The sequence below is a fragment of the Eriocheir sinensis genome, chromosome 6 (assembly GCF_024679095.1).
Source record: "Eriocheir sinensis breed Jianghai 21 chromosome 6, ASM2467909v1, whole genome shotgun sequence".
Taxonomy (NCBI): Eukaryota; Metazoa; Arthropoda; class Malacostraca; order Decapoda; family Varunidae; genus Eriocheir; species Eriocheir sinensis.
In genome coordinates this window covers 3,234,700-3,240,990 of record NC_066514.1, presented here as the reverse complement: position 1 = coordinate 3,240,990, position 6,291 = coordinate 3,234,700, and the positions used below count along the sequence as shown (strand labels likewise).

At 43.4% G+C, this 6,291-nt stretch overlaps 1 long non-coding RNA gene across 3 annotated transcripts; it reads left to right on the top strand.

Annotated features, from left to right (window-relative positions):
• Positions 1-219: 219 nt before the first annotated feature.
• LOC126988959 (uncharacterized) lies at positions 220-3,883 on the top strand. 3 transcript variants are annotated; one of them, XR_007742692.1, is made up of 3 exons: positions 220-1,023; positions 1,342-1,501; positions 2,138-3,883. It is a non-coding gene; the product is annotated as an uncharacterized LOC126988959 (long non-coding RNA). The 3 variants fall into 3 exon arrangements; XR_007742693.1 differs by having other exon boundaries at positions 220-1,182; XR_007742694.1 differs by lacking the exon at positions 1,342-1,501 and having other exon boundaries at positions 220-1,182; positions 1,502-3,883.
• The last annotated feature ends 2,408 nt before the right edge of the window (positions 3,884-6,291 follow it).

Below are 6,291 nucleotides of genomic sequence, written 5' to 3'. Positions count from 1 at the left end.
TTCTTTATTCATGCCCCAGCTATTCCTCTCTCTCTCTCTCTCTCTCTCTCTCTCTCTCTCTCTCTCTCTCTCTCTCTCTCTCTCTCTCTCTCTCTCCTTATTTTTTTTGGCATTTTTTCCGTTTTTTTTTTAACTTTCTTTCGTTAACTTACCTCTCTCTCTCTCTCTCTCTCTCTCTCTCTCTCTCTCTCTCTCTCTCTCTCTCTCTCTCTCTCTCTCTTCTTTTCCTCTTTTTCTCATTTTTTCCTCTTTTTTTCCTTCCCCCTTCTCTATTTTTTTCTTCCTCTTCTTTTTCCTTTTTCCTCTTTTGTTTTCCTTTTTCCTTCTTCTCTCTCCTCACCTTCCTTCCTCATCTTTTTCCTCACTCCTCTTTTTTTCCCTTCCTTCTCCTCTATTTCCTCTTTCCTCTTTATTTCCCTTCTTCCTCCTCTCTTTTCACGTTCCTTCCTCATCTTTTTCCCTTCCTCCGCTTATCTTTTTCGCGCGCTTTCCTTCCTTCCCTTTTCAGGCGTTTCCTCCCCCGAGAAGTTTGAGTCTTCAGGCGGCGATGACGTGGCGGCATGAATAATGGATGTATACTAAACAGCCTATTGTTGACATCTTCGGAAAAAAGCTTTAGAGTGCGTCCAAAATCGATCCCATTATGATACAGCGTCTCTGGAGCTCTTGTTTGGCTTGCAGATGGCCCACGAAAAAGGACGCAAAAAGATGGAATAGAAAGGTAAAGTTCGACTACTCCATTCACATTAACTTGGATAATAGGCTCCTCCCCTTTCCTAATCAGCGTACATCATTGGCTGGTTCATACGTAAGCCCCGCCCCCTTTCGTCTCAGGCTAAATGTGATTGGTGGATCGTGGCAAAGGTTATGGAACAGAAAAATAATGTTAGACTAATCCATTCACATTAACTTGGATAATAGGCTCCTCCCCTTTCCCATTAAGCGCTCATCATTGGCTGGTTCATACGTAAGCCCCGCCCCCTTTCGTCTCAGGCTACATGTGATTGGTGGATCGTGGCAAAGGTTATGGAACAGAAAAATAAAGTTAGACTAATCCATTCACTTTAACTTGGATTTTAGGCTCCTCCCCTTTCCTATTCAGTGAACATCATTGGCTGGTTCATACGTAAGCCCCGCCCCCTTTCGTCTCAGGCTAAATGTGATTGGTGGATCGTGGCAAAGGTTATGGAACAGAAAAATAAAGTTAGACTAATCCATTCACATTAACTTGGATTTTAGGCTCCTCCCCTTTCCCATTAAGCGTACATCATAGGCCGGTTCACACGTAAGCCCCGCCCCCTTTCGTCTCAGGTTACATGTGATTGGTGGATCGTGGCAAAGGTTATGGAACAGAAAAATAAAGTTAGACTACTCCATTCAGATTAACTTGGATAATAGGCTCCTCCCATTTTCTATTAAGCGTAGATCATTGGCTAGTTCATACGTAAGCCCCGCCCCCTTTCGTCTCAGGCTAAATGTGACTGGTTGGATCGTGGCAAAGGTTATGGAACAGGAAAATAAAGTTAGACTAATCCATTCACATTAACTTGGATAATAGGCTCCTCCCCTTTCCTATTCAGTGTACATCATTGGCTGGTTCATACGTAAGCCCCGCCCCCTTTCGTCTCAGGCTAAATGTGATTGGTGGATCGTGGCAAAGGTTATGGAACAGAAAAATAATGTTAGACTAATCCATTCACATTAACTTGGATAATAGGCTCCTCCCCTTTCCCATTAAGCGCTCATCATTGGCTGGTTCATACGTAAGCTCCGCCCCTTTTCGTCTCAGGCTACATGTGATTGGTGGATCGTGGCAAAGGTTATGGAACAGAAAAATAAAGTTAGACTAATCTATTCACATTAACTTGGATAATAGGCTCCTCCCATTTTCTATTCAGCGTACATCATTGGCTGGTTCATACGTAAGCCCCGCCCCCTTTCGTCTCAGGCTACATGTGATTGGTGGATCGTGGCAAAGGTTATGGAACAGAAAAATAAAGTTAGACTAATCCATTCACATTAACTTGGATTTTAGGCTCCTCCCCTTTCCTATTCAGTGAACATCATTGGCTGGTTCATACGTAAGCCCCGCCCCCTTTCGTCTCAGGCTAAATGTGATTGGTGGATCGTGGCAAAGGTTAACTCTTATTGGTGTGCGATGGGTTAGCCTGTTCTGTTCTCAGCGCTGTCATCACGTCTCTTGGTTGAACGAACACACTCACTTCAGGAATAAAACAGCTTCCCTTTGTTAGCCCGTTTCCCTTTTCTCTGCACCTCCCCACACATACCCTGGACCTCTGTTAATGTGATGAGAGGCATGTCCAACCCTCATTAACTATCAATCCTTACCAATACGCCATTACACTCTTATTAACCGATCTCGATCACTCCAGGAATAAAACAGCTTCCCTTTGTTAGCCCATTTCCCTTCCTCTGTACCTCCCCACACATACCCTGGACCTCTGCTAATGTGTTGAGAGGCAGGTACAACCCTCATTAACTATCAATCCTTACCAATACGCCATTACACTCTCATTAGCCGAACTCAATCACTCCAGGGATTAAACAGCTTCCCTCTCTGCAACTCTCAACACTTCGCCTGGATCTCTCCTAATGTGCTGAGAGCCACTTGCTGCCCTTAGTAATCGACCAGTCCTTACCAACACTCCAGTAACTCTTTAACCAACTCTCAATATAGGGATGAAACAGAATACCCGGATCACGCTAGCTCTTTCTCCTTCTATTCATAATTCTGCACTTCCCTATCTATCCCATCGCTTGCTCGTCTATTTCTCCTCCTTTTCATCCTCCTCTTTCCCTTCCCCTATTTACTGTTCATTCTTCTTTTCCTCCTTTTCAAAATTCCTCATTTCCTTCTCTATCCCATCGCTTGCTCGTCTATTTCTCCTCCTTTTCATCCTCCTCTTTCCCTTCCCCCATTTTCTGTTCATTCTTCTTTTCCTCCTTTTCAAAATTCCTCACTTCCTGATCTATTATATCGCTTGCTCGTCTATTTCTCCTCCTTTTCATCCTCCTCTTTCCCTTCCCCCATTTTCTGTACATTCTTCTTTTCCTCCTTTTCAAAATTCCTCACTTCCCTATCTATCCCATCGCTTGCTCGTCTATTTCTCCTCCTTTTCATAATTTCCGTTCACCCCTTTCTCCTTTTATCCTTCAATTCATATTTCGTCACTTCCATATCTATCCCATCGTGAGTTCGGGCCATATTTTTAAACATTTCTGCGGCCAAGAACACGTAATTTACTAGTCTTTCATGGGAGTTCAGGGCATTTCCAGGGGTAGTTTTATGACCCTGGTGGTAGTGTGAGCCTTCCTCTGTACCGTGAACCTAAAAGAACACTCATTAGAACTCGATTAACCTCCTTTTTGGCATTTGAAAATAGTTGATGTGAGGGGTGGGAGCATCTGACATACCGACCTCCGCCTCCTCCTCCTCTTCATCGTACTCCTCCCCCGCACTCCGTTTTCTATTCACTACGGTGTCAGGGCGGACTATAGAGTTTTTTTTCTCTTTCTAACACTCCTTTCCCAGCCTCCGTTTTCTATTCATTACCGTGTCAGGGCAGACTAAAGAGCTTTTGTCTCTTCCTCACACGCCTTCCCAGCACCCCGTTTTCTGTTCATCACTGTGTCAGGGCGGACTAAAGAGTTTGCAGTTTCCTTTTTATCTCCCTTCCTTTGTCATGTTCTGCTGTTTTCTATTTCCCCTTCTTTTAATGTCTTCTCTCATCTGCTTCAATATTTTTAATCTCATTTTTTTTATCTTGTTTTTTATTATGTTGCTTTGTATCTTTTAACTGTGTCGGCTCTGCTCTCTCTCTCTCTCTCTCTCTCTCTCTCTCTCTCTCTCTCTCTCTCTCTCTCTCTCTCTCTCTCTCTCTCTCTCTCTCTCTCTCTCTCTCTCTGACGTCTCTTGTTCCTGTTATGTTTTCTCGTATTAGTATCATCATTCTCTCTCTCTCTCTCTCTCTCTCTCTCTCTCTCTCTCCCTCTCCCTCTCTCTCTCTCTCTCTCTCTCTCTCTTTTTCTCTCATTTATTCTTTTGCTCTTCTATTTCCTATCGATCTACATGTCCATCTCTCTCTCTCTCTCTCTCTCTCTCTCTCTCTCTCTCTCTCTCTCTCTCTCTCTCTCTCTCTCTCTCTCTCTCTCTCTCTCTCTCTCTCTCTCTCTCTCTCTCTCTCTCTCTCATTTATTCTTTTGTCCTTCCATTTCCTATCGATCTACGTGTCTATATTTCCTCTCTCTCTCTCTCTCTCTCATTTATTCTTTTTCTCTTCCATTTCCTATCAATCTACGTCTCTCTCTCTCTCTCTCTCTCTCTCTCTCTCTCTCTCTCTCTCTCTCTCTCTCTCTCTCTCTCTCTCTCTCTCTCTCTCTCTCTCTCTCTCTCTCTCATTTATTCTCATGTTCGTCCATTTCCTATTGATCTACGTATCTATATTTCCTCTCTCTCTCTCTCTCTCTCTCTCTCTCTCTCTCTCTCTCTCTCTCTCTCTCTCTCTCTCTCTCTCTCTCTCTCATTTATTCTCATGTTCGTCCATTACGTATCTATATTTCCTTTCTATTTCCTCTCTCTCTCTCTCTCTCTCTCTCTCTCTCTCTCTCTCTCTCTCTCTCTCTCTCTCTCTCTCTCTCTCTCTCTCTCTCTCCCAGTCTCCACTCTCCTCTCGTAATAAGCTTAATCATCTCCATTATTTTCCCGCCTCCTCTCCTTCACATTGCTATTATCCCTATTATTATTACATTAGAGGAGACACCGGCTGCTGGGAGAGAGAGAGGGAGGTAGGAGAAGGAGGAGGAGGGAGAGAAGAGGAAGGGAGAGGTGGTAGGGGTCGGGAATACACAGGAAATAAAGAAGAGGAGGAGGGAGTGTAGAAGAAAAGATGGGGAGAGATGATAGGGGTTGAAATTACTCGAGGAATTAACTTTGCTCTAAAAAATAGGCAAAAACAAACACCTTCTCTAACTTTCTACTCATGCTCATCCCTATACTGTCCAAACCCCTTATGCAAGAGTTAACCAGCATCTTCACTTTCATCCCTATACTGTCCAAACCCCTTATGCAAGAGTTAACCAGCATCTTCACTTTTTCATCCCTATACTGTCCAAACCCCTTATGCAAGAGTTAACCAGCATCTTCACTCTTCCATCCCTATACTGTCAAACCCCTTATGCAAGAGTTAACCAGCATCTTCACTCTTTCATCCCTATACTGTCCAAACCCCTTATGCAGAGTTAACCAGCATCTTCACTTTTCATCCCTATACTGTCCAAACCCCTTATGCAAGGATTAACCAGCATCTTCACTCTTTCATCCCTATACTGTCCAAACCCCTTATGCAAGAGTTAACCAGCATCTTCACTCTTTCATCCCTATACTGTCCAAACCCTTTATGCAGAGTTAACCAGCATCTTCACTCTTTCATCCCTATACTGTCCAAACCCCTTATGCAAGAGTTAACCAGCATCTTCACTCTTTCATCCCTATACTGTCCAAACCCCTTATGCAAGAGTTAACCAGCATCTTCACTCTTTCATCCCTATACTGTCCAAACCCCTTATGCAAGAGTTAACCAGCATCTTCACTCTTTCATCCCTATACTGTCCAAACCTCTTATGCAAGAGTTAACGAGCATCTTCACTCTTTCATCCCTATACTGTCCAAACCCCTTATGCAGAGTTAACCAGCATCTTCACTTTTTCATCCTATACTGTCCAAACCCCTTATGCAGAGTTAACCAGCATCTTCACTCTTTCATCCCTATACTGTCCAAACCCCTTATGCAAGAGTTAACCAGCATCTTCACTCTTTCATCCCTATACTGTCCAAACCCCTTATGCAAAAGTTAACCAGCATCTTCACTCTTTCATCCCTATACTGTCGAAACCCCTTATGCAGGAGTTAACCAGCATCTTCACTCTTTCATCCCTATACTGTCCAAACCCCTTATGCAAGAGTTAACCAGCATCTTCACTCTTTCATCCCTATACTGTCCAAACCCCTTATGCAAGAGTTAACCAGCATCTTCACTCTTTCATCCCTATACTGTCCAAACCCCTTATGCAAGAGTTAACCAGCATCTTCACTCTTTCATCCCTATACTGTCCAAACCCCTTATGCAAGAGTTAACCAGCATCTTCACTCTTTCATCCCTATACTGTCCAAACCCCTTATGCAAGAGTTAACCAGCATCTTCACTCTTTCATCTTTCAAAAAAAAAAAAAAAAAAAAAACATTTAACCAGGAATAGCGGAGGTACGGTTCAA